Below are 26,902 nucleotides of genomic sequence, written 5' to 3'. Positions count from 1 at the left end.
TAGGTATACAATTATGGACGAGCACTGACGACACAGAGGTAGCTACAGCCGTGGACTACCGTACTGCGTCTGCTAGTATAGAGATGATAATGATATAAAATATATATATATATATCACTACTGCAGGTATATATATAATATAATGACGGACCTGCTGGACACTGTCAGCAGACTCCTAAACTACTAGTATGAAGAAGATAGAAAAAAAAACCCCACCACAGGTAGGTATACAATTAAGGACGAGCACTGACGACACAGAGGTAGCTACAGCCGTGGACTACCGTACTGTGTCTGCTAGTATAGAGATGATAATGATATAAAAAATATATATATATCACTACTGCAGGTATATCTATAATATAATGACGGACCTGCTGGACACTGTCAGCAGACTCCTAAACTACTAGTATGAAGAAGATAGAAAAAAAAACCCCACCACAGGTAGGTATACAATTATGGACGAGCACTGACGACACAGAGGTAGCTACAGCCGTGGACTACCGTACTGCGTCTGCTAGTATAGAGATGATAATGATATAAAATATATATATATATATCACTATTGCAGGTATATATATATAATATAATGACGGACCTGCTGGACACTGTCAGCAGACTCCTAAACTACTAGTATGAAGAAGATAGAAAAAAAAACCCCACCACAGGTAGGTATACAATTATGGACGAGCACTGACGACACAGAGGTAGCTACAGCCGTGGACTACCGTACTGCGTCTGCTAGTATAGAGATGATAATGATATAAAAAATATATATATATCACTACTGCAGGTATATATATAATATAATGACGGACCTGCTGGACACTGTCAGCAGACTTCTAAACTACTAGTATGAAGAAGATAGAAAAAAAAACCCCACCACAGGTAGGTATACAATTATGGACGAGCACTGACGACACAGAGGTAGCTACAGCCGTGGACTACCGTACTGCGTCTGCTAGTATAGAGATGATAATGATATAAAAAATATATATATATCACTACTGCAGGTATATATATAATATAATGACGGACCTGCTGGACACTGTCAGCAGACTCCTAAACTACTAGTATGAAGAAGATAGAAAAAAAAACCCCACCACAGGTAGGTATACAATTATGGACGAGCACTGACGACACAGAGGTAGCCACAGCCGTGGACTACCGTACTGCGTCTGCTAATATAGAGATGATAAAGATGATAGAGATGAACAAAAAAAATATAACACTACTGCAGGTAAATATTTATATAATATAATGAATGACGGACCTGCTGGACACTGTCAGCAGAATGCGTTTATAGAATAAAAAAAAAAACAACACCACAGGAGTGTTTAACTTTTTCAGGCAGACAATATACTGGTGGTCACTGGTCAGTCACACTGGCAGCAAAAGTGTGCACTGTACTCCAGCTATAACTGCACCCCAGTCTCCCCCACAATTCAGCTGTGTGAGCAGTGAGCACTCAGCGCAGTCAGATATACATAGATATATCATGCAGCACACTGAGGCTGAGCACAGATATGGTATGGAGCGTTTTTTTCAGGCAGAGAACGGATTAAAAAAAACTAGCAAAACTCTGCACTGACTGTACTCCTCCTAACAGCTCTCACCAATCCTCCCCACAATAAGCTAAGCAGCAATCAGATCAACTAACTACTAACAGTAACTATAAACGGAGAGGACGCCAGCCACGTTCTCTCCCTATCAATCTCAATGCACGTGTGAAAATGGCGGCGACGCGCGGCTCCTTATATAGAATCCGAGTCTCGCGATAGAATACGAGCCTCGCGAGAATCCGACAGCGGGATGATGACGTTCGGGCGCGCTCGGGTTAGCCGAGCAAGGCGGGAAGATCCGAGTCTGCCTCGGACCCGTGTAAAAAGGCTGAAGTTCGGGGGGGTTCGGATTCCGAGGAACCGAACCCGCTCATCTCTAGTTTACACCAGGAGGAAACAGTAGCATAGGCACTAGGTTTACACCAGGAAGAAACAGTAGCATATGCACTAGGTTTACACCAGGAAGAAACAGTAGCATATGCACTACAGTAGGTTTACACCAGGAGGAAACAGTAGCATATGCACTAGGTTTACACCAGGAATGAGACAGTAGCATATGCACTACAGTAGGTTTACACCAGGAGGAAACAGTAGCATATGTACTAGGTTTACACCAGGAGGAAACAGTAGCATATGCACTAGGTTTACACCAGGAGGCACTAGCAGGAAACAGCATATGCACTAGGTTTACACCAGGAGGAAACAGTAGCATATGCACTAGGTTTACACCAGGAATGAGACAGTAGCATATGCACTACAGTAGGTTTACACCAGGAGGAAACAGTAGCATATGCACTAGGTTTACACCAGGAAGAAACAGTAGCATATGCACTAGGTTTACACCAGGAATGAGACAGTAGCATATGCACTACAGTAGGTTTACACCAGGAGGAAACAGTAGCATAGGCACTAGGTTTACACCAGGAAGAAACAGTAGCATATGCACTAGGTTTACACCAGGAATGAGACAGTAGCATATGCACTACAGTAGGTTTACACCAGGAGGAAACAGTAGCATATGCACTAGGTTTACACCAGGAGGAAACAGTAGCATATGCACTAGGTTTACACCAGGATGCACTAGCAGGAAACAGCATATGCACTAGGTTTACACCAGGAGGAAACAGTAGCATATGCACCAGGCTTACATCAGGAGGAACAGTAGCATATGCACTAGGTTTACATCAGGAGGAAACAGTAATATGCACTATGTTTACATTCCTCCCAACATTTGGAGATGACCAGGAGGGACTCCATGGCGCGACTAAGTCGCGCCCAACTAAAAAGGCAGCGTGGCCTATAGAAAGGGGTGTGGCTTTGCGAGAGTGCTGCAATTGCGATCCACGCCCCCGTTTTCTGACATAATGGGGGCATGTCCAGCGCTCTGTGTGCTGCTGGCCATGCCCACAGTCCCTCTGACTCCCGTGAATAGACGCTGTGTGCATGTGCACAGCGTCTATTCACTGCTGCTCTGCTAGTCAAAGCAGTCACTGACAGGAGCCTCCCAACTGCCCCCCACACCCCACCGCGGGACACTGCGGCACACAGGTGGGACAGTCCCAAAAAACGGGACTGTCCGCGAATATCGGGATAGTTGGGTGGTATGGGTTTACACTAGGGGGAAACAGTAGCATATGCACCAAGTTTACACCAAAAGAGAACAGCAGCATATTCACTAGGTTTACACCAGTAGGAAACAGTAGCTATGCACTAGGATTAGACCAGGATGAAACAGTAGCATATGCACCACGCTTACACCAAGAGAGAATAGCATATGCACCAGGCGTACACCAAGAGAGACTAGTAGCATATGCACCAGGCGTACACCAAGAGAGACTAGTAGCATATGCACCAGGCGTACACCAAGAGAGACTAGTAGCATATGCACCAGGCATACACCAAGAGAGACTAGTAGCATATGCAGTAGGTTTATACCAGGAGAAGACAGTAGCATATGCACCACGCTTACACCAAGAGAGAATAGCATATGCACCAGGCGTACACCAAGAGAGACTAGTAGCATATGCACCAGGCGTACTCCAAGAGAGACTAGTAGCATATGCACCAGGCGTACACCAAGAGAGACTAGTAGCATATGCACCAGGCGTACACCAAGAGAGACTAGTAGCATATGCACCAGGCGTACACCAAGAGAGACTAGTAGCATATGCACCAGGCGTACACCAAGAGAGACTAGTAGCATATGCACCAGGCGTACACCAAGAGAGACTAGTAGCATATGCACCACGCTTACACCAAGAGAGACTAGTAGCATATGCACCAGGCGTACACCAAGAGAGACTAGTAGCATATGCACCAGGCTTACACCAAGAGAGACTAGTAGCATATGCACCAGGCTTACACCAAGAGAGACTAGTAGCATATGCACCAGGCTTACACCAAGAGAGACTAGTAGCATATGCACCAGGCGTACACCAAGAGAGACTAGTAGCATATGCACCAGGCGTACACCAAGAGAGACTAGTAGCATATGCACCAGGCGTACACCAAGAGAGACTAGTAGCATATGCACCAGGCGTACACCAAGAGAGACTAGTAGCATATGCACCAGGCGTACACCAAGAGAGACTAGTAGCATATGCAGTAGGTTTATACCAGGAGAAGACAGTAGCATATGCACCACGCTTACACCAAGAGAGAATAGCATATGCACCAGGCGTACACCAAGAGAGACTAGTAGCATATGCACCAGGCGTACTCCAAGAGAGACTAGTAGCATATGCACCAGGCGTACACCAAGAGAGACTAGTAGCATATGCACCAGGCGTACACCAAGAGAGACTAGTAGCATATGCACCAGGCGTTCACCAAGAGAGACTAGTAGCATATGCACCAGGCGTACACCAAGAGAGACTAGTAGCATATGCACCAGGCGTACACCAAGAGAGACTAGTAGCATATGCACCACGCTTACACCAAGAGAGACTAGTAGCATATGCACCAGGCGTACACCAAGAGAGACTAGTAGCATATGCACCAGGCTTACACCAAGAGAGACTAGTAGCATATGCACCAGGCTTACACCAAGAGAGACTAGTAGCATATGCACCAGGCTTACACCAAGAGAGACTAGTAGCATATGCACCAGGCGTACACCAAGAGAGACTAGTAGCATATGCACCAGGCGTACACCAAGAGAGACTAGTAGCATATGCACCAGGCGTACACCAAGAGAGACTAGTAGCATATGCACCAGGCGTACACCAAGAGAGACTAGTAGCATATGCACCAGGCGTACACCAAGAGAGACTAGTAGCATATGCACCACGCTTACACCAAGAGAGAATAGCATATGCACCAGGCGTACACCAAGAGAGACTAGTAGCATATGCACCAGGCGTACACCAAGAGAGACTAGTAGCATATGCACCAGGCTTACACCAAGAGAGACTAGTAGCATATGCACCAGGCGTACACCAAGAGAGACTAGTAGCATATGCACCAGGCGTACACCAAGAGAGACTAGTAGCATATGCACCACGCTTACACCAAGAGAGAATAGCATATGCACCAGGCGTACACCAAGAGAGACTAGTAGCATATTCACCAGGCGTACACCAAGAGAGACTAGTAGCATATGCACCAGGCTTACACCAAGAGAGACTAGTAGCATATGCACCAGGCTTACACCAAGAGAGACTAGTAGCATATGCACCACGCTTACACCAAGAGAGACTAGTAGCATATGCACCAGGTGTACACCAAGAGAGACTAGTAGCATATGCACCAGGCTTACACCAAGAGAGACTAGTAGCATATGCACCAGGCTTACACCAAGAGAGACTAGTAGCATATGCACCAGGCGTACACCAAGAGAGACTAGTAGCATATGCACCACGCTTACACCAAGAGAGACTAGTAGCATATGCACCAGGCTTACACCAAGAGAGACTAGTAGCATATGCACCACGCTTACACCAAGAGAGAATAGCATATGCACCAGGCGTACACCAAGAGAGACTAGTAGCATATGCACCAGGCGTACACCAAGAGAGACTAGTAGCATATGCACCAGGCTTACACCAAGAGAGACTAGTAGCATATGCACCACGCTTACACCAAGAGAGACTAGTAGCATATGCACCAGGCGTACACCAAGAGAGACTAGTAGCATATGCACCAGGTTTACACCAAGAGAGACTAGTAGCATATGCACCAGGCTTACACCAAGAGAGACTAGTAGCATATGCACCAGGCGTACACCAAGATAGACTAGTAGCATATGCACCAGGCGTACACCAAGAGAGACTAGTAGCATATGCACCAGGCTTACACCAAGAGAGACTAGTAGCATATGCACCAGGCTTACACCAAGAGAGACTAGTAGCATATGGACCAGGCGTACACCAAGATAGACTAGTAGCATATGCACCAGGCTTACACCAAGAGAGACTAGTAGCATATGCACCAGGCTTACACCAAGAGAGACCAGTAGCATATGCACCAGGCTTACACCAAGAGAGACTACCCCTTAGAATCAAATGTAAACTCCTCTCAATCACCAACAAAGCCATCAACCACTCTTCTCCTCCCTATATAATATAATTAATAAATGAATAATAATTAATAAAAGAATAATAAATTCACTAAATGGTGTATAGTAGAATGCAATATGTAGATTCAAATAATTTGTTTTATATTATATGCAAAATGGGTAATATGACCCTTTATCTTTTCTTCATCAACATCCCTGTCCTCTCTTCTCCAGTTCGTCTGTTACTGCCAGGGTGTCAACCTCTACTCTGCCCTCTATTTCTCCCCCCACATTCTGTCCTGCCCCTAGAAGCCACCAAAACCCTTACCCATGTCCTCATGATTTTATCCTAATTACCATAATCTACTCCTTTTTGTCTTTCAGCAGACCCCCCCCCCCCCCCACACACACACACACACACACACACACACACACACACACACACACACCACCATGTCTTTCCTTTATGAATCTGCCCATCTCATAATCCCCTCCTCTAGTTACCTTGACCCTTTTGATCCTCTCTGCCAGTCATTCAATTGAGTACAGATTCAGTGAAGTGAAGGAACAGGAGTGGACGGAAGTGAGGCAGTTGTAAACAACCAACTCAAGAAGCTTGGAGGTATAGTATACCAAGGTGTTTCGATGTTCCATGCCCAGACCATGTTTTATTTTGTGTGTATGGTACCTAAAACAGGCCTTTGTACCTATTCCTCCAGTGCTACACAGGAAACACAAGCCATCTAAGCTGTGCAAAATAAGTTTTAACATTACAAATTTTCACAGGCAGAAAATGACAGATCCAGGAATACTGAGAACCCAAACCTTGACAGACACAATGATCCGAACTCATAGTTCTTGGGTCTGATGGTGGGTTGAGTGCAAAATTAGTAGAATTTTTACAAAAATAAATTGCACACAAAAATAGCAGAACCAAACATATTGTGAGATGTATCCAGCTCCGTGTCTTTTTACGGCAAGCTTATTTATTCGTAAACTAACCAAAAATGGAAATCAGCATATTGCATAAATTATGCTTAAATTAACAGTTAACCCGTTATATTTTAATATTGCATATTTTTGGTGTGCTGCATAATCCTTATTATCACCTTATTAGGTATTACAAACAGTTTCCCCACACCCACACTTCTTTCAGGCACCTCCAGCCAATTTCTTGCAAAAAGACTGGTGTTTCCACTCAGGCCCCTGAATGCAGGGGGGGGCCACACAGAACACCCTGCTCTCATTTTGGGGCATACGTACTAAACCATGGAGAGAGATAAAGAGTAGAAAGATAAAGTACCAACCAATCAACCTAACTGCCATGTTACAGGCTGTGTTTGAAAAATGACAGGAACTGATAGGCTTAGTACATCTCCCGCTTAGTATATTCATGTCTCCAAATCATGGGGGCTGCCATTTTACAGTAGTGTATAAGATTTTTTGTCCCCAGTCTATATTCTGCAGTCACCAAATCAAAGGTCTATTAGTTAATGTTTCCAGTCGTCACCATTGTGTATTTATACCTACCCTTTAGCATGAGCAACAAGTATGCTTACTAACAGGAAAATGCACATAACTTCTGAGGTGCATCTATGGTGGCCAATCCCGGGATCGGGATTAGCCAGTCCATTTTTTTTCAGTGTTGGGCAGCGTTGAATCTCTTCAGCAGGCTCAGACACTGGCCGGCTCAGTCCTCCCCCTGCCTCCGGCTGTGCGTACTGCGCACCATGACATGATGCCAGCGGTCATGCTGTGCAGTCTGATGCAAGCCATCCGCGCCACCCGAACCACACATCGCCATCCGCAGCCTGCAGCCAATGGAAACTCCCACCCTCCTGTCTAGGATGGTGAGTATTTGTGTGGGCTGGGGTGGGCTGGGCGGGTGCAAGGGAGGGGGGAAATCACTGAAGATATTACTTTTAGAATCTTCAACCCAATCCCAGGATTCCCGGATATCCCGGGAATCCTGGGATTGACATACACATAGACACATAAACCCTGTACACACGGGGGAGATGTGTGCTGAGCGATCTAGCACAGACCGCTCAGCACACATCTCTCCCCCCACGCAGCAGTGAAGTGAGCGATCTACTAGATTTGACATGCATGCATGCCAAATCTACAGTCAGCGATAGCGACACGCGGGGTCGCGCATCGCTATGGGCATACACACGGAGAGATCCGTGCTTAATTTCTAAGCAGTCTAGTCAGATTGCTTAAAATTTAAGCACGGATCTCTCCGTGTGTACCCCCCTATAGACATAGAACTTGACGACAGATAAGAACCACTTGGCCCATCTAGTTGACCATTTTTCAATCCCGATACCCGGGATTGAAAAAAGGGCCCGGGATTAGCCTACATAGATGCATCTCTTCTAAATCAGACTGCAGTTCCCATCTTCCGTTTCTCCTCTGTAGTCATGAGGAGTCGCAAGTCTGCATGTGGGCATACACTTTGCATCCTATCTGTTAGTATGTGCGAAATTAAGCTAAAAAATCTGGCCTGATTCTCACTCTACCTTATAGTCCCATTGTTTTAATTTTCTTTCTTAACAGTTAGCATTGGATAGTGCAGGCATTCCCAACCGCGGTCCTCAAGGCACACCAACAGTGCAGGTTTTAGTGATATCCAGGCTTCAGCACAGATGGTTAAATCAAAATAACTGAGGTACTAATTAAGTCACCTGTGTTCAAGCCTGGATATCACTAAAACCAGGACTGTTGGTGTGCCTTGAGGACCGTGGTTGGGAAACACTGGGATAGTGTATTGACTATTGAGTGCTGCATCCACATCCTATCTTAACCAGTGTCAGTACTACAAACATACATTTTGTAGGGCTTGCTACAACTATCTATCCCTGAACCTTTTCACAGCATTTCGGAGAGTGACATCTAGGTGAGGATGACCAGCTCTATTAACAGAATCCTTTGTTACCGACACATGTTATACGGCATGGCTATCCCCCGTTTCACTACTATGTAGCTAGGGATTATAGAAGTATGATGTACAAGTTAAACAAAGTAAAACAGCAATGAAGGTCTAATAAATTGCAACTTGCTTCTCTGATCTGTCAGCCAGTCAAGTAAACAGAGGTCCTCATAACACGTAATTGTGCTATAAATTACTAGCTCAAATTATGAACATACTTCATTAGTTATTTAATTAAGATATAATTAAGGATACATTTATTGTATCTTGAGGGGAAAGAAACTGCAGAAAGGCATACAGCGGGTGATGAATGGGGTAAGGGTGCGGTCGTTTGCTGGTTAGAAATGATCTAGGTTGCCTGTCATTGCATGATTTTCAGCATCAGTGCATCATTGATCCCGGTGAGGAAGATAATAAGGTTTGGGCTAATTAATCCAATGGGTAGGGACTGGAACTGCACAGTACAGTTTAATCAAGTCATCAGAACTCTCTGGCCATGAAAAAGATAATTAAAGGAGAGAATGGACTACAGTTACAGGGGTTTAGGAGAACAGGAATAAGAGAGCTTCAATTTGTTATCTGCATTGTTTGTACAGGGTTATCAGGGTGGAGGGTTTAGGTTAAGGAACTGTGTAATTTTACTTATAGTCTCAGGGCCTGACTGCATCAGACGCAAGTGGAAATGTGGATGGATCTTGAGGATTTCAGCATACGCCAAAGGAAGAAATTTGTGACTGCATATGTGCCATAAGAAGAACTTGGTGACTGCACATGCACTGAATCGGGCATATGAACACGAATGGAGATCACTAGTGCATACAGACTGATCTGTCCGTCAACGGACAACACTTTTTGTCAGATCACATTTGTCTGGGTGGTAACTGGGTGGAGACCAATGCGATCAGACACAATTGTTCAGTCTTGTGGCAGTGCCATGAGAGTGTTGTGAGCATGCAACCTGGCTCAGTTATAGCGTAATCTGTGGATGGAGATAGGACGCATATTTCAGAAAGATAATTTGCAAACCTCATAGGGTAGCCGCATAGGATAGAATCTGCATTAGCATAAGGCAGCAAGTAGGCTGCCACAGCTGAATGGAACCCAGATACGTAACCAAGTGTATTAATAACAGAAGGATGACTTTTATAAGTGACATATTTATATGATGCCGTTGTCTGAGATATGTGGCAACACGTCTGCCTGCCATTTACAATACATCACCATTGTGCTCTGGAAAATGTGACAGTTGGTGAACTCTCTCTCTGCATCTGCTGGGTGACCTGGAACATGTGATGTGCTGGGTGGTTTGGAAACTGTGACCGTTATTTGCAGCCACCCAATAAGCAGGGATTTATCAAAATTCGACTCCTAAGGTGTTGAAAAGGGTTCTGCCCAGCAAAACTTTGCCCAGTTGAAACGGGCCCTTCAAAACATACAGCAGCCAGGAAACAACACACCAGTCCAGGGTTTTTGTGAAATCTAACCGTGCTAGCTTGATTGTGCAGTACAAAAACATAAAACATAAAAATAAATCCTAGCCCATCGGGGCACTAACTAAACTAACAGTTTCCCTCTCTGAACTAATGCCCCTACCACAAATATAAGCATATGCACAGTACTAACAATCAGAAAATCACAGTGTCTCTTAACAGGCCTCTTGCCTGTTCCTCCCAGGTAGTGAGACCCTGAGTAAAGTTCTGGCACACCTTTATTAGCCACTACAAGTCCAAACACTAATTAGCCTGATCTCAGGCTGAAGACCTGAAATGGGCCTAAATAACCCACGCACTCTCTCCATCCACCTCCCCAGGATCCCTTTACTGGCTTCTACTAAAGCCCAAAACATCTATCCAGTCTGTTTTGCATTCCCATACTGCAGTTTTAAATCATATAGGTCAGAAATCTGGGACAAATATATCTCCTGTGTAAAACTATACCAGTGCTATAATCACAAACACACACACACACACACACACACACACACACACACACACACACACACACACACACACACACACACACACACACACACACACGTGGGCATTGCACTGGTTCAATCAACTTGCTGGCCACATAAACTGTAATATGGCAGGTGCTGCTGTGAAATCTGTTTCCTAGAAAATATGGAAACATGCATTTCACATCTGGTACATATATTGTACATAGTTTCCAACATTGGAGTCTCAATGCAATACATGGTAAAGTACCTCAGTCTCCTACCTAGCTCCCCAATATTTCTTACCATTTACGTACAGGTATTTAACTCTGTTGCCTTGTTACAATCACAGAAAACAATGTCTAGTTGCAAGAAGATTCCTTGACTAAAACATTTATTTGGATGAGTGTTCAATAATTGGTAATAGGTAAAGTATTTAATTGTATTGATTATCCAGACAGCAGAGAACAAAAAAATGTACATATCTCTTGCACTCGGTCTCCTGGTACATATGTCGGTCCTGTATGTATATTCTTAAAATCTATAATTATTTATTTATTTATTTAATACAAGCTATCGATATAGCTCCTACATATTATTCAGCTATTTATGTTCTTTACTACCCTGCTCTTATTTGCTTTATTCCACTCCATACTAGAATTTATACACAGAAAGCATTTTCTGTTAGCCCCACCTTATAATCGCCATATAATCATTACATCATATTGCATCATTGCATCGTAACACATTTATAACCAGTATATATACAGTATCCATACATGTATTCAAACACCATTCCAATTTTCATACTATTATTGTTTTACATAATTTATTTTAATAATATTTTTGGTTTATACACTCTTTATTTCAGTGTTTGGATTGTAATTGTCATGTGTTCATTAGTTTTTGTCTATTTTACTTGCATTTATTTGTACTATTTATTTTCCGTTCACTACTACTATTCATTTATTTCCGCATGGCTATCTGTAAGTATATTTTTGCATTTCCCATTCTCCTAATCTACACTCCCTACCACACAAACACACACAATGGGAGTAATTTAATCAGAAGCCAAATAATTTAGCAGTCTTTGGAGTTTGTGTAAGAAACTGGAACACCCAAAGGAAATCCATGCAAACACGAAAAGAATATACAAACTATGCTTTCCCCAACTTTTGTGCCTCGCTTATAATAATAATAATAATATTAATACTAATAACAATATTATTATTATTATTATTATTATTATTATCATCAGTATTATTAGCAAATTGGGAACCCTGGAGTGAAAACATTGCCACCGCCCACCCCTATCATCCTCACTTAAATCGCTGCATCTAAAATGCATCATGCTTGCTGAATCAGGTGATCTTATTTAAATATATTATGTATCTATCATTTAGTATTAATCTGCTTACATTATGTCATGCTCATATTTCCTGTGACATGATTCCTACTGGATTTTCCTGGCAAGATGTTGTTGTTTGTAAAGGAGTATATTTTGTTCTAGAACTGGTGTATTTAAAGAGGGTGTGATTATTCCTTTTGACTGTGTTCTAATTGTAAATCTGAAAAAGGTTTTCAGGGAAATTGATAAAAAAAATAATAATTTTGTTTAATATCATCTAAGATCTGATAGATGAATACAATACATATGCACTGCTGTCAATATTATTCAGCTCGTGTGGATAATACTGTAAAAAAGCATTTGTAGAATTCTGGACAATGACTGTAAATGTGTAATCTCTGAACAAGAATGTTCCAGGGGATAGTATATTGCTTGAAGTTCTGTTCAGCAGTGAACCAGATTACTGTTTACTTGGCACAGGTATAAGAACCTACTGAGGAAGTTACTAACTGGTGATAACGTGTTTAGCTGACTCCCTAGATTCCACTAGAGGGTCCTCATTAGATTGTAGCCATCATACTTATTACCATCATTTATTTATTTATCTTTGCTTCTATACATGCTATTTTTTATTATTTGTATGTAATGCTTTCATATTTTGCATTTTAGATTTTACTTTTGGATATTTATTTTTTATTTCTTTATATGCAGCAATTTCTTATTTTCTCTAATGTCCTAGTGGATGCTGGGGACTCCGTGAGGACCATGGGGGATAGACGGGCTCCGCAGGAGACAGGGCACTTTAAGAAAGAATTAGGAATACTGGTGTGCACTGGCTCCTCCCTCTATGTCCCTCCTCCAGACCTCAGTTGGAATCTGTGCCCGGACGAGCTGGGTGCACCTTAGTGAGCTCTCCTGAGCTTGCTAAATAGAAGTATTTGGTTGAGATTTTTTATTTTCAGAGAGATCTGCTGGCAACAGACTCTCTGCTACGTGGGACTGAGGGGAGAGAAGCAGCCCTACTAACTGCGGATAGGTCATGCTTCTTAGGCTACTGGACACCATTAGCTCCAGAGGGATCGAACACAGGAACGCACCCTTGGTCGTCCGATCCCGGAGCCGCTCCGCCGTCCCCCTTGCAGAGCCAGAAGCCGGCGTGAGAAGCAAGAAGACGTCAAAAGCGGCGGCAGAAGACTCCAGTCTTCATATGAGGTAGCGCACAGCACTGCAGCTGTGCGCCATTGCTCCCACATTAAACCCACACACTCCGGTCACTGTAGGGTGCAGGGCGCAGGAGGGGGGGGGGGGCGCCCTGGGCAGCAATTGAGAACCTCTTGGCAAAAAGCAGCATATATACAGTTGGGCACTGTATATATGCATGAGCCCCCGCCATTATTTTACACAAAATCGCGGGACAGAAGCCCGCCGCTGAGGGGGCGGGGCTTCTTCCTCAGCACTCACCAGCGCCATTTTCTCTCCACAGCTCCGCTGAGAGGAAGCTTCCCAGGCTCTCCCCTGCAGATTCACGGTAGAAAGAGGGTAAAAAGAGAGAGGGGGCACATAAATTTAGCGCAAAATCAGTATATACAGCAGCTACTAGGTAAACACTAAGTTACTGTGTAATTCCTGGGTCATATAGCGCTGGGGTGTGTGCTGGCATACTCTCTCTCTGTCTCTCCAAAAGGCCTTGTGGGGATTCTGTCCTCAAATAGAGCATCCCCTGTGTGTGTGGTGTGTCGGTACGCTTGTGTCGACATGTTTGACGAGGAAGGCTTTGTGGAAGCAGGGCAGGTACAAATGAATGTGGGATCGCCGCCGACGGCGCCGACACCCGATTGGATGGATATGTGGAAGGTTTTAAATGATAATGTAACTTCCTTGCATAAAAGGTTGGATAAAGCTGAAGCCTTGGGACAGTCAGGGTCTCAACCCATGCCTGATCCTACAGCGCAGAGGCCGTCAGGGTCTCAGAAGCGCCCACTATCCCAAATTGTTGACACAGATATCGACACGGGTTCTGACTCCAGTGTCGATGGCGATGATGCAAAGTTGCAGCCTAAAATGGCTAAAGCCATCCGCTACATGATTATTGCAATGAAGGATGTATTGCACATCTCAGAGGAAAACCCAGTCCCTGACAAGAGGGTTTATATGTTTGGGGAAAAAAGGCATGAGGTGACCTTTCCCCCTTCACATGAGTTAAATGAGTTATGTGAAAAAGCTTGGGAATCTCCAGATAGAAAAATGCAGATTTCCAAACGGTTGCTTATGGAGTATCCTTTCCCGCCAGCGGACAGGTTACGCTGGGAATCCTCCCCTAGGGTAGACAAAGCTTTGACACGCTTATCTAAGAAGGTAGCCCTGCCGTCACAGGATACGCCTACCCGAAAAGATCCTGCGGATAGAAAGCAGGAAGGTATCCTGAAGTCCGTTTATACACATTCAGGTACCATACTAAGGCCGGCAATTGCGTCGGCCTGGATGTGTAGTGCTGTAGCAGCATGGACAGATACTTTATCTGAGGAACTTGATACCTTGGACAAGGATACTATATTACTGACCCTGGGGCATATAAAAGACGCTGTCCTATATATGAGAGATGCCCAGAGAGACATTAGCCTACTGGGCTCTAGAATAAATACAATGTCGATTTCTGCCAGAAGGGTCCTGTGGACTCGGCAATGGACAGGTGATGCCGACTCAAAAAGGCACATGGAGGTTTTACCTTATAAGGGTGAGGAATTGTTTGGGGACGGTCTCTCGGACCTAGTTTCCACAGCTACGGCTGGGAAGTCAAATTTTTTGCCATATATCCCCTCACAGCCTAAGAAAGCACCATATTACCAAATGCAGTCCTTTCGTTCACAAAGAGGCAAGAAAGTCCGAGGTGCGTCCTTTCTTGCCAGAGGCAGGGGTAGAGGAAAGAAGCTGCACAATACAGCTAGTTCCCAGGAACAGAAGTCCTCCCCGGCTTTCACTAAATCCACTGCATGACGCTGGGGCTCCACAGGTGGAGCCAGGATCGGTGGGGGCGCGTCTCCGAAATTTCAGCCACCAGTGGGTTCGCTCACGGGTGGATCCCTGGGCTATACAGATTGTGTCTCAGGGATACAAGCTGGAATTCGAAGTGATGCCCCCGCACCGTTACCTCAAATCGGCCCTGCCAGCTTCCCCCATAGAGAGGGAAATAGTGTTAGCGGCAATTCACAAATTATATCTCCAGCAGGTGGTGGTAAGGGTTTCCCTCCTTCAACAGGGAAGGGGTTACTATTCCACAATGTTTGTGGTACCGAAACCGGACGGTTCGGTCAGACTCATATTGAATTTAAAATCCCTGAACATTTACCTGAAAAGGTTCAAGTTCAAGATGGAATCGCTCAGAGCGGTCATTGCAAGCCTGGAAGAGGGGGATTTTATGGTGTCTCTGAACATAAAGGATGCTTACCTGCATGTCCCCATTTATCCACCTCATCAGGAGTACCTCAGATTTGTGGTACAGGACTGTCATTACCAATTCCAGACGTTGCCGTTTGGTCTGTCCACGGCACCGAGAATATTTACCAAGGTAATGGCAGAAATGATGGTGCTTCTGCGAAAGCAAGGAGTCACAATTATCCCATACTTGGACGATCTCCTCATAAAGGCGAGGTCCAGAGAGCAGTTGCTGATCAGCGTAGCACACTCTCGGGAAGTGTTGCAACAGCACAGCTGGATTCTGAATATTCCAAAGTCGCAGCTGAATACTACGACGCGTCTGCCCTTCCTGGGCATGATTCTGGACACAGACCAGAAGAAGGTTTTTCTCCCGGCGGAGAAGGCTCAGGAGCTCGTGACTCTGGTCAGAGGCCTCTTAAAATCAAAACAGGTGTCGGTGCATCAATGCACGCGAGTCCTGGGAAAGATGGTGGCGTCATACGAAGCCATTCCCTTCGGCAGGTTCCATGCGAGGACCTTTCAGTGGGATCTGTTGGACAAGTGGTCCGGATCACATCTTCAGATGCAGCGGCTGATCACCCTATCCCCCAGGGCCAGGGTGTCTCTTCTGTGGTGGCTGCAGAGTGCTCACCTTCTCGAGGGTCGCAGGTTCGGCATTCAGGACTGGGTCCTGGTGACCACGGATGCAATCCTCCGAGGGTGGAGGGCAGTCACACAGGGAAGAAATTTTCAGGGTCTGTGGTCAAGTCAGGAGACTTGTCTGCACATCAATATCCTGGAACTAAGGGCCATATACAACGCCCTAAGTCAAGCGGAGCCTCTGCTTCGCAACCAACCGGTGCTGATTCAGTCAGACAACATCACTGCAGTGGCTCATGTAAACCGCCAAGGCGGCACAAGGAGCAGGGTGGCGATGGCGGAAGCCACCAGAATTCTTCGCTGGGCGGAGAATCACGTAAAAGCACTGTCAGCAGTGTTCATTCCGGGAGTGGACAACTGGGAAGCAGACTTCCTCAGCAGGCACGACCTCCACCCGGGAGAGTGGGGACTTCATCACGAAGTCTTCACACAGATTACAAGTCGTTGGGAACTGCCACAGGTGGACATGATGGCATCCCGCCTCAACAAAAAGCTACAAATGTATTGTGCCAGGTCAAGAGACCCTCAGGCGATAGCTGTGGACGCACTAGTGACACCGTGGGTGTTCCAGTCGGTTTATGTGTTTCCTCCTCTTCCTCTCATACCCAAGGTGCTGAGAATGGTAAGAAAAAGAGGAGTGAGAACAATACTCATTGTTCCGGATTGGCCAAGAAGGACTTGGTATCCGGAACTACAAGAAATGCTCACAGAGGACCCATGGCCTCTGCCTCTCAGGCAGGATCTGTTGCAACAGGGGCCCTGTCTGTTCCAAGACTTACCGCGGCTGCGTTTGACGGCATGGTGGTTGAACGCCGGATCCTAGCAGAAAAAGGCATTCCGGATGAGGTTATTCCTACGCTAATAAAGGCTAGGAAGGACGTGACGGCTAAGCATTATCACCGTATATGGCGAAAATATGTTGCTTGGTGTGAGGCCAGGAATGCCCCTACAGAGGAATTCCAGCTGGGCCGTTTCCTTCACTTCCTACAGTCGGGAGTGACTTTGGGCTTAAAATTGGGGTCCATTAAGGTCCTGATTTCAGCCCTATCCATTTTCTTTCAAAAGGAACTGGCTTCTCTTCCTGAAGTTCAGACGTTTGTAAAGGGAGTTCTGCATATTCAGCCCCCTTTTGTGCCTCCAGTGGCACCTTGGGATCTTAACGTGGTGTTGAGTTTCCTGAAATTACACTGGTTTGAGCCACTTAAAACCGTGGAGTTAAAATATCTCATGTGGAAGGTGGTCATGCTGTTGGCCTTAGCTTCGGCTAGGCGTGTGTCAGAATTGGCGGCTTTGTCACATAAAAGCCCCTATTTAGTTTTCCATATGGACAGGGCAGAATTACGGAGTAGTCCGCAATTTTTGCCAAAAGTGGTGTCATCTTTTCATTTGAACCAACCTATTGTGGTGCCTGCGGCTACTCGTGACTTGGAGGATGCCAAGTTACTAGATGTAGTCAGGGCTTTGAAGGTTTATGTAGCCAGAACGGCTGGAGTCAGGAAAACTGAGTCGCTGTTTATCCTGTATGCATCCAACAAGCTGGGTGCTCCTGCTTCAAAGCAAACTATTGCTCGCTGGATCTGTAACACGATTCAGCAGGCTCATTCTGCGGCTGGATTGCTGCCTCCAAAATCAGTAAAAGCCCATACCACAAGGAAGGTGGGCTCTTCTTGGGCGGCTGCCCGAGGGGTCTCGGCATTAAGCTTTGCCGAGCAGCTACTTGGTCGGGTTCAAACACTTTTGCAAAGTTCTACAAGTTTGATACCCTGGCTGAGGAGGACCTTGTGTTTGCTCATTCGGTGCTGCAGAGTCATCCGCACTCTCCCGCCCGTTTGGGAGCTTTGGTATAATCCCCATGGTCCTTACGGAGTCCCCAGCATCCACTAGGACGTTAGAGAAAATAAGATTTTACTTACCGGTAAATCTATTTCTCGTAGTCCGTAGTGGATGCTGGGCGCCCGTCCCAAGTGCGGACTTCTTCTGCAATACTTTTATATAGTTATTGCTTAAATAAGGGTTATGTTATGGTTGCATCAGGGTTATCTGATGCTCTGTTGTTGTTCATACTGTTAACTGGGTAACTTTATCACGAGTTATACGGTGTGATTGGTGTGGCTGGTATGAGTCTTACCCTGGTTTCCAAAATCCTTTCCTTGTACTGTCAGCTCTTCCGGGCACAGTTTCCTTAACTGAGGTCTGGAGGAGGGACATAGAGGGAGGAGCCAGTGCACACCAGTATTCCTAATTCTTTCTTAAAGTGCCCTGTCTTCTGCGGAGCCCGTCTATCCCACATGGTCCTTACGGAGTCCCCAGCATCCACTACGGACTACGAGAAATAGATTTACCGGTACGTAAAATCTTATTATTTGTGATTATTTTTTATTTGAAATATAGATTTTTATTCAGTCTTTGTTTATTTCTTTGATTTTACTTTATTTATACTAATACCTCTGTCATGCATCTGCTATTTATATTTCCTTAATATATTTGTGACTTGATAAATAATGCCCCATGTGACTTGATAAATAAAGCGTCTTCAGTCCTTTTGGAGAAAGAACGCTATATAAATAAAATAATAATAATAATTATTATTTTATTATTATTATTATTAATAATAATAATAATAATAATAATTGTGTCACAATTACATGAACATGCTCTTATACTTGCCCATCCCCATTATACCTACATGCAAAACATATATACAAATGAATGTATATGCATATTTGGGGTAATTCCAAGTTGATCGCAGCAAGATTTTTGTTAGCAATTGGGCAAAACCATGTGCACTGCAGGGGAGGCAGATATAACATGTGCAGAAAGATTTAGATTTGGGAGGGGTGTGTTCAATCTGCAATCTAATTTGCAGTGTAAGAATAAAGCAGCCAGTATTTACCCTTCACAGAAATAAAATAACCCACCCAAATCTAACTCTTTCTGCACATGTTACATCTGCCTCCCCTGCAGTGCACATGGTTTTGCCCAATTGCTATCAAAAATCCTGCTGCGATCAACTTGGAATTACCCCCATTGTGTCCACAAACACAATACTGAAATGCACATATTAAAAATAAGATAGGTGAAGTAGGTTTATTGTATTATCATACTGTATAGGTATATATTGGAGAACGGTTATGCTATAGTACATGTAAAAGATATATGGCTTTATTAGACATGGCTGGCCAGTAAATTCAGGAGGAATCATGTAGTGCTCATTTAGAAGGTAGAAGTTTTTTTCTATATATTAAATCTTATCATAGACCTAGCTTGCTAGAGGATAACTGAGGATAACTGTAACGTACTTATAGAGCTATATATGAGTGCAAGATACTAGTAAGCTGCTATTTTGTTATAGTATAAATCGACATATATGAGCTTTATACCACTAATATAAGATATGTAACTAAAATGGCCTCCTTGATTGGCTATGAGTTAATGGATAACAAATATTCTCATGCTTGAAGAAGAAGTATAGGAGGAAACACCTAATGTGATGCTCTTATTGAGTGGACCAAATAATGGTTTAAGAGATAAGATTTAAAAAAAATATTTTAACCTTTGAGACTATGAAAATGTATTGTACTGTACTAACTATTTCATTGTGTGTGTTTGTATGTTTGTGTATGTTATTTTTGTATGGAAAAAGTGAAAATGAATATAAAGAATACTAAAATAAAAAGTCTTGAAACAATTCAAAATGTAAAATGTTCCAAAAAATATAAAAACATCTAAAAATGAATGCAGAGGAAAATAAATTTGGTATGTCACTTAAAAAATAATAATCGCCAAGTATGAGGAAGAAGTACAGAAAGTCACTTATTAAAGGAAAAGGTTGTAAAGCATAATGATGTTCTAATTATGGAAGAGTTTAATTATCCAGATAAAACTTGACTCTAGTTACGTTGATCCATAATAATACAATGAGCATTCCCAGATGCTGGAAACTCCAACTGCTATATCTATAAGTCTACAAAAAACATCAGTTTCAGACTAAATTTTAAAAGAAATGTTTGCCTAATCAGGCAGCAATGGCCAATTCATTACAATAATTTACAAATGGATTGGATACTGAGCTTGATTCTGAGTTGGGAATAAAGCACGAAAGATCAGATAACTGTACATAGACAAACCATGTTGAAATGCATTGAGTGCAAATACAGTACATACATTTTTTGCATGCAGGTAAATACTGGCTGCTTTGCATGTAGCCCACAAATGCTGGACAGTTTTATTTTTACACTCCCCTCTAAAATCTAAATCTCTCTGCACATTTTAAATCTGTCCCACCTACAATTTTGTGGATCTGAGTCGAACCAAAACTCGGTCCAGATCTTCTGAAGAGATCCTATCCACACGGAGTTCTAGTTTGGATATTTCTGTGGTTCAGAATTCAGATTTTAAATCCAAATTCTGCATTTTGGATTGCAAATATGACATGATTTTAGCTGTTTTTAGCGATTTTTAGCAATGATTCTCAATTTTTTAACATTGATTTTTAACCGAAAAACCCCCCAAATCTGAATCAAAACACTTGAGGGGTTTTGCCTAAACCATAAATTAGAACCAAAACCAAAACATGGAGGTCCCCCAGATCTCTAGCTCAAATATGATAGTATGACATTTCCCTTAATGTTTTCATGTTGGCAATCCATGAACTTAATAAACATAAAGCTCTACTGGTTAGTGACTTCCGAAAATGTGCTCTATTTACCTAGGTATTAACATTTTATGATTACATTTATCAATAACTGCCTACCTAACATAAGAAATGGCATGCTATATAAAAATGAGATTGGGGTGCACAGATCCTTCAGGAATTTTTTAATTAATGTTTTGGAGTATAAAGATTATTATAGATTATTAACATATATACTGTAAACTGTATTTTCTTTGGACCACGCTGGGGATCTTTTTGTGGGACATACTATTCCTTATTGTGGACATTGATATTTATATGACTTTTATGTCCTCTCATATAACTACAAAACGGTAATAAAATGGCCCTTATGGAGAAATTCAGTAATATAAACCTTTCTTTTATGTATTTATATATGTGTATCCAATTAGATTTTACCGTGTATGTATAATCTTTGTATACTTAACTTTCCTTCTTTTGCTTTTTTTATTTCTTTCAATTGTATCTAGAGGTGAGCGGGTTCGGTTTCTCTGAATCCGAACCCGCACAAACTTCATGTTTTTTTTCACGGGTCTGAGCGACTCGGATCTTCCCGCCTTGCTCGGTTAACCCGAGCGCGCCCGAACGTCATCATGACGCTGTCGGATTCTCGCGAGACTCGGATTCTATATAAGGAGCCGCGCGTCGCCGCCATTTTCACACGTGCATTGAGATTGATAGGGAGAGGACGTGGCTGGCGTCCTCTCCATTTAGATTAGAAGAGAGAGAGAGAGAGAGATTGACCTGATTTACTGGAGCTTAGGAGTACTGTAGAACTGTAGAGAGTGCAGAGTTTACTAGTGACTGACCACAGTGACCACCAGACAGTGCAGTTTTATTTAATATATCCGTTCTCTGCCTGAAAAAAACGATACACAGTGACTCAGTCACATACCATATCTGTGTGCACTGCTCAGCCCAGTGTGCTGCATCATCTATGTATATATCTGACTGTGCTCAGCTCACACATCTTATAATTGTGGGGGAGACTGGGGAGCACTGCAGTGCCAGTTATAGGTTATAGCAGAAGCCAGGAGTACATATTATTATTAAAATTAAACAGTGCACACTTTTGCTGCAGGAGTGCCACTGCCAGTGTGACTGACCAGTGACCTGACCACACTGACCACCAGTATAGTTAGTAGTATAGTATACTATATTGTGATTGCCTGAAAAAGTTAAACACTCGTATCTGACTGTGCTCAGCTCACACATCTTATAATTGTGGGGGAGACTGGGGAGCACTGCAGTGCCAGTTATAGGTTATAGCAGGAGCCAGGAGTACATATTATTATTAAAATTAAACAGTGCACACTTTTGCTGCAGGAGTGCCACTGCCAGTGTGACTGACCAGTGACCTGACCACACTGACCACCAGTATAGTTAGTAGTATAGTATACTATATTGTGATTGCCTGAAAAAGTTAAACACTCGTCGTGTGACTTCACTTGTGTGGTGTTTTTTTTTTTATTCTATAAAAAACTAATTCTGCTGACAGACAGTGTCCAGCAGGTCCGTCATTATATAATATATACCTGTCCGGCTGCAGTAGTGATATATATATATTTTTTATATAATTATTTATCATCCAGTCGCAGCAGACACAGTACGGTAGTTCACGGCTGTAGCTACCTCTGTGTCGGCACTCGGCAGTCCGTCCATAATTGTATACCACCTACCCGTGTTTTTTTTTCTTTCTTCTTTATACATACATACTACTACTACTACATCTCTTTATCAACCAGTCTATATTAGCAGCAGACACAGTACAGTACGGTAGTCCACGGCTGTAGCTACCTCTGTGTCGGCACTGGGCAGTCCGTCCATAATTGTATACCACCTACCCGTGGTTTTTTTTTCTTTCTTCTTTATACATACATACTACTACTACATCTCTTTATCAACCAGTCTATATTAGCAGCAGACACAGTACAGTACGGTAGTCCACGGCTGTAGCTACCTCTGTGTCGGCACTGGGCAGTCTGTCCATAATTGTATACCACCTACCAGTGTTTTTTTTTTCTTTCTTCTTTATACATACATACAACTACTACATCTCTTTATCAACCAGTCTATATTAGCAGCAGACACAGTACAGTACGGTAGTCCACGGCTGTAGCTACCTCTGTGTCGGCACTGGGCAGTCCGTCCATAATTGTATACCACCTACCCGTGGTTTTTTTTTCTTTCTTCTTTATACATACATACTACTACTACATCTCTTTATCAACCAGTCTATATTAGCAGCAGACACAGTACAGTACGGTAGTCCACGGCTGTAGCTACCTCTGTGTCGGCACTGGGCAGTCCGTCCATAATTGTATACCACCTACCCGTGGTTTTTTTTTCTTTCTTCTTTATACATACATACTACTACTACATCTCTTTATCAACCAGTCTATATTAGCAGCAGACACAGTACAGTACGGTAGTCCACGGCTGTAGCTACCTCTGTGTCGGCACTCGGCAGTCCGTCCATAATTGTATACCACCTACCCGTGGTTTTTTTTTCTTTCTTCTTTATACATACATACTACTACTACATCTCTTTATCAACCAGTCTATATTAGCAGCAGACACAGTACAGTACGGTAGTCCACGGCTGTAGCTACCTCTGTGTCGGCACTTGGCAGTCCATCCATAATTGTATACTAGTATCCATCCATCTCCATTGTTTACCTGAGGTGCCTTTTAGTTGTGCCTATTAAAATATGGAGAACAAAAATGTTGAGGTTCCAAAATTAGGGAAAGATCAAGATCCACTTCCACCTCGTGCTGAAGCTGCTGCCACTAGTCATGGCCGAGACGATGAAATGCCAGCAACGTCGTCTGCCAAGGCCGATGCCCAATGTCATAGTACAGAGCATGTCAAATCCAAAACACCAAATATCAGTAAAAAAAGGACTCCAAAACCTAAAATAAAATTGTCGGAGGAGAAGCGTAAACTTGCCAATATGCCATTTACCACACGGAGTGGCAAGGAACGGCTGAGGCCCTGGCCTATGTTCATGGCTAGTGGTTCAGCTTCACATGAGGATGGAGGCACTCAGCCTCTCGCTAGAAAAATGAAAAGACTCAAGCTGGCAAAAGCAGTAGCACCGCAAAGAACTGTGCGTTCTTCGAAATCCCAAATCCACAAGGAGAGTCCAATTGTGTCGGTTGCGATGCCTGACCTTCCCAACACTGGACGTGAAGAGCATGCGCCTTCCACCATTTGCACGCCCCCTGCAAGTGCTGGAAGGAGCACCCGCAGTCCAGTTCCTGATAGTCAGATTGAAGATGTCAGTGTTGAAGTACACCAGGATGAGGAGGATATGGGTGTTGCTGGCGCTGGGGAGGAAATTGACCAGGAGGATTCTGATGGTGAGGTGGTTTGTTTAAGTCAGGCACCCGGGGAGACACCTGTTGTCCGTGGGAGGAATAGGGCCGTTGACATGCCTGGTGAAAATACCAAAAAAATCAGCTCTTCGGTGTGGAAGTATTTCACCAGAAATGCGGACAACAGGTGTCAAGCCGTGTGTTCCCTTTGTCAAGCTGTAATAAGTAGGGGTAAGGACGTTAACCACCTCGGAACATCCTCCCTTATACGTCACCTGCAGCGCATTCATAATAAGTCAGTGACAAGTTCAAAAACTTGGGCCGACAGCGGAAGCAGTCCACTGACCAGTAAATCCCTTCCTCTTGTAACCAAGCTCACGCAAACCACCCCACCAACTCCCTCAGTGTCAATTTCCTCCTTCCCCAGGAATGCCAATAGTCCTGCAGGCCATGTCACTGGCAATTCTGACGAGTCCTCTCCTGCCTGGGATTCCTCCGATGCATCCTTGCGTGTAACGCCTACTGCTGCTGGCGCTGCTGTTGTTGCTGCTGGGAGTCGATGGTCATCCCAGAGGGGAAGTCGTAAGCCCACTTGTACTACTTCCAGTAAGCAATTGACTGTCCAACAGTCCTTTGCGAGGAAGATGAAATATCACAGCAGTCATCCTGTTGCAAAGCGGATAACTGAGTCCTTGACAACTATGTTGGTGTTAGACGTGCGTCCAGTATCCGCCGTTAGTTCACAGGGAACTAGACAATTTATTGAGGCAGTGTGCCCCCGTTACCAAATACCATCTAGGTTCCACTTCTGTAGGCAGGCGATACCGAGAATGTACACGGACGTCAGAAAAAGACTCACCAGTGTCCTAAAAAATGCAGTTGTACCCAATGTCCACTTAACCACGGACATGTGGACAAGTGGAGCAGGGCAGGGTCAGGACTATATGACTGTGACAGCCCACTGGGTAGATGTATGGACTCCCGCCGCAAGAACAGCAGCGGCGGCACCAGTAGCAGCATCTCGCAAACGCCAACTCTTTCCTAGGCAGGCTACGCTTTGTATCACCGCTTTCCAGAATACGCACACAGCTGAAAACCTCTTACGGCAACTGAGGAAGATCATCGCAGAATGGCTTACCCCAATTGGACTCTCCTGTGGATTTGTGGCATCGGACAACGCCAGCAATATTGTGTGTGCATTAAATATGGGCAAATTCCAGCACGTCCCATGTTTTGCACATACCTTGAATTTGGTGGTGCAGAATTTTTTTAAAAACGACAGGGGCGTGCAAGAGATGCTGTCGGTGGCCAGAAGAATTGCGGGACACTTTCGGCGTACAGGCACCACGTACAGAAGACTGGAGCACCACCAAAAACTACTGAACCTGCCCTGCCATCATCTGAAGCAAGAAGTGGTAACGAGGTGGAATTCAACCCTCTATATGCTTCAGAGGTTGGAGGAGCAGCAAAAGGCCATTCAAGCCTATACAATTGAGCACGATATAGGAGGTGGAATGCACCTGTCTCAAGTGCAGTGGAGAATGATTTCAACGTTGTGCAAGGTTCTGATGCCCTTTGAACTTGCCACACGTGAAGTCAGTTCAGACACTGCCAGCCTGAGTCAGGTCATTCCCCTCATCAGGCTTTTGCAGAAGAAGCTGGAGGCATTGAAGAAGGAGCTAAAAGGGAGCGATTCCGCTAGGCATGTGGGACTTGTGGATGCAGCCCTTAATTCGCTTAACAAGGATTCACGGGTGGTCAATCTGTTGAAATCAGAGCACTACATTTTGGCCACCGTGCTCGATCCTAGATTTAAAACCTACCTTGGATCTCTCTTTCCGGCAGACACAAGTCTGCTGGGGTGCAAAGACCTGCTGGTGACAAAATTGTCAAGTCAAGCGGAACGCGACCTGTCAACATCTCCTCCTTCACATTCTCCCGCAACTGGGGGTGCGAGGAAAAGGCTCAGAATTCCGAGCCCACCCGCTGGCGGTGATGCAGGGCAGTCTGGAGCGACTGCTGATGCTGACATCTGGTCCGGACTGAAGGACCTGACAACGATTACGGACATGTCGTCTACTGTCACTGCATATGATTCTCTCAACATTGAAAGAATGGTGGAGGATTATATGAGTGACCGCATCCAAGTAGGCATGTCACACTGTCCGTACTTATACTGGCAGGAAAAAGAGGCAATTTGGAGGCCCTTGCACAAACTGGCTTTATTCTACCTAAGTTGCCCTCCCACAAGTGTGTACTCCGAAAGAGTGTTTAGTGCCGCCGCTCACCTTGTCAGCAATCGGCGTACGAGGTTACATCCAGAAAATGTGGAGAAGATGATGTTCATTAAAATGAATTATAATCAATTCCTCCGCGGAGACATTGACCAGCAGCAATTGCCTCCACAAAGTACACAGGGAGCTGAGATGGTGGAATCCAGTGGGGACGAATTGATAATCTGTGAGGAGGGGGATGTACACGGTGATATATCGGAGGATGATGATGAGGTGGACATCTTGCCTCTGTAGAGCCAGTTTGTGCAAGGAGAGATTAATTGCTTCTTTTTTG

This window comes from Pseudophryne corroboree, chromosome 5 (genome assembly GCF_028390025.1).
Source record: "Pseudophryne corroboree isolate aPseCor3 chromosome 5, aPseCor3.hap2, whole genome shotgun sequence".
Lineage (NCBI taxonomy): Eukaryota > Metazoa > Chordata > Amphibia > Anura > Myobatrachidae > Pseudophryne > Pseudophryne corroboree.
This window is presented reverse-complemented; position numbering follows the sequence as displayed.